A 3,178-nucleotide genomic window follows, 5' to 3' on the forward strand; every position below is an offset into this window, starting at 1 on the left:
TTCCTTCTGGCCCTTCTTGTAGATGGGCGTCTCTGATGCTTCACACCCTGTTTGCCCGTCCTGTTCGCTGCGCTCCCTGGGGGCTGCTTTTCTACCTGAGGGGATTAACGGTCACTCCTGTTCCTGGTGAGTCAGCACTGACCTCCCTCAGGAGCTCACGTTTCCCTCTCCGAGGGGGGGCTGTGGCACCCTCTCTCTCCCTGTGCTTTTTGCCTTCGTGCTTGGTTTTTGTTTTTCCCGTGGTTTAGTCGCATTTTGTCACTTCAGCAAGGTCCCCCAGCGTAATCCTCCGCTCTGGAGCCCTTCACCTCAGTGAAGCTAGGATAAGTTTTGCAGGAGAAAAACAAACAGAGCCACATTTTAAAGTATCCTGAGATTCTTGTTACTGCATTTTCAAGAAAGCTGTTTTATCACTTTACCTAAAATACAACTTAAAACCCAGACTTCTGCCTACAGTTTTATCTGCGTTGTATTTCCAATAAGAATGAATACACTTCAAAGGTATGATGTACCAGAGCTTAAGTTTAATGTTTAATGTTTCAGGCAAGACATATAGCTCTGGTGCATCATAGCTTTGATTTTCATGCACCAGAGGCCTGAACAATGAAAAAATCAATTTAAATAAGTTGGGTTTTGGCCATAATGAATTTTGAAATATTGCTGCCTACAGATTTGTGTGCTGCATTCCCCTCCCAGCTTTCAGCACAATTTTATTTCCTTTCCATCACAACATTACCAGTTTCTTTCCACGCTCCCTGTGCCCCCCAGCCAAGAGGCAGCCTGTATTGTAGATGCTTCCTACTGAATAGGCGATCTCTGTGTGCTGGCCAGCTACTCAGTTGGTCGTCACAAGCAGGGAGGTGGTGCTGCAGCCTTCCCCTCAACAGGAGCACCAACTTGCATCTCTTGGGTATTTAGACACTGATTTTCACAGAACCTGTGAATGACTGACCTCTGTTCTACAAATGTGCTAGAAGTGAGCCAAAAGCTGCTGTAGGAACAGGCGAAATGCATAGTCAGCACAGCCAAATAAGCTTCATTTGGTGAAGAAACCGGTCTAAAATTTCAGTGCATAAACGACAGAAAGTACATTTAAAATTGGTGTCAGAATCTATATTGGATTTGGGTTTGGGATTTTTTATTTTGCACCAAGTCCCTGTATGAAACTGATCTAATTGTAGTTACTTTTCCATAGCAGGCCCCTTTGGCTCAACCAGAATCCCCTACAGCTTCAGCCGGGGAAGATGTTCAGTCTCTGGCTGACTCAATGGACTCAGACCGAGATTCCATCTGTAGTAATTCCAATGGCAATAATGGCAAAAACAGTAAAGAAAAAGAAAAGGACAAACAGAGGAAAGATAAAGACAAAAACAGGACGGATTCAGTTGCCAATAAAATAGGAAGCCTCAGTAAAACCCTGGGAATTAAACTGAAAAAGAATATGGGTGGTCTTGGAGGCCTAGTGCACGGCAAAATGAGCAGAGCCAATTCAGGGAATGGAAAAAACGGTGACACAGTAGAGAAAGTCAAGGAGAAGAAGTCTAAGTCTCGAAAAGGGAGCAAAGAGGAATCTGGACAGTCTGCGAGCACTTCTCCATCGGAAAAGACCACTCCATCTCCAACCGACAGAGCTAGCAACTCACCCATTGAAAAGATCAACACTAAATCCTTCTCTGACAAGCAGTCTGACCCATGGAAGTACAGCACTGATGTCAAACTCAGCCTAAATATTTTGAGAGCTGCCATGCAGGGTGAACGAAAGTTTATTTTTGCTGGCCTTCTTTTGACCAGTCATAGGCATCAGTTCCACGAGGAGATGATAGGCTATTACTTGACCAGTGCACAGGAGCGTTTCAATGCAGAACAGGAACAGAAAAGAAAGGATGCTGAGAAGAAGGCTTCACTGAATGGGTCATCTAATAGGAAACTGGAGCCAGAAGCATATTCAAAAGAAAAATTAGAAACATCTCCTCAGGACAGGGCATCACCCGTCTTGCCTCAAAGCCATACAACTCAGCTGGTTTTAAAATTTAAAGATCGTACCAGTCCCACTGCTGGGTCGTTTTCTTCACCTAGTAATGGTGCTAAGAAAAGCGGACCCATTCCGGTATCTGCCCACTATAGCCATACGCCACCTGTTCAAAGGCAAAGTGTCATCCATTTACATGATGTCAACTCCAAGCCATCAAGCTTCCAAGATGATACCTACAAGCCAGTGGTTGGCACCTTAAAAACCTGTGCCACCTATCCCCAACAAAACAGATCCCTGTCTTCTCAAAGCTATAGCCCAGCCCGGATATCTGGTATCCGTACAGTGAACACAGTGGAATCGCTGAGCTATGCCATGCCTACTGAACACAAGTCTCAGACGTACACAAATGGATTCCACACTGGCGATATCAGAGACTGCTTAGAATATGCTGATGAGGATACTCCTCAGACCTGGTTGAACAATGATAAAAATGAAGGCAGAAGCACAGTTTGCCCAATATATTCCATCCAGCAGAACCGCTGTAAGAAGGAGAACTGTTCCTTTTATGGTCGTCCTGAGACTGACAATTACTGTTCATACTGCTACAAAGAAGAGTTAAAGCGCAGGGAGAAAGAAAGCAAGGGACACAGGCATTGAGGATTCTTCCGTGACTATTTAGTTTTACCATTTTCTTACTTACAAAGTAAACAGTGTTGAATTGCAGTAAAGGAATCCTTAAAAAAAGAATAAAGGTTTGATGAGTAAATAGTGTCTAGCTTTTCGCTTTTCCGGGCCAATGAGGAAATAATAGGATTAATTTATCATAAAAAAATATTATTTTCCATTTTTTTCAGTGTCTTTTTTACATATACTGGTAAGCTGAAAGGTTGTTTACTCCTTTGTCAGTGCTGTGTATATGTTTGGTCAAAAATTTACTAATGGTGCCTGAATTTACACTGACATCACTCAGGTAGTAGAATGATAGGGGAAAGTCATAATACTGGAGATGTGGTGTTATAGTAGGGTAGTATCTGCCTTGCAGACATTTGAAATTCTATAGCTATTTTGAGAGTATTTTTGCCTCAGTAAAGCCTAAATTTTTCATAGCCTTTTTTTTCAGGTGGGTAGTGATTTTGCATACTACACATTTTTAACATGGCAGCATATTGCATTACTACTGGTGTTTGTACTCACTTTAGTCTGAAA

The 3,178-nt window shown here is 42.8% G+C and overlaps 1 pseudogene; it reads left to right on the forward strand.

Annotated features, from left to right (window-relative positions):
• Positions 1–1,195: 1,195 nt before the first annotated feature.
• On the forward strand, positions 1,196–2,733 carry LOC104542879 (annotated as a pseudogene).
• The last annotated feature ends 445 nt before the right edge of the window (positions 2,734–3,178 follow it).

The sequence above is a fragment of the Mesitornis unicolor genome, unplaced genomic scaffold, assembly GCF_000695765.1.
Source record: "Mesitornis unicolor isolate BGI_N332 unplaced genomic scaffold, ASM69576v1 scaffold13786, whole genome shotgun sequence".
Lineage (NCBI taxonomy): Eukaryota > Metazoa > Chordata > Aves > Mesitornithiformes > Mesitornithidae > Mesitornis > Mesitornis unicolor.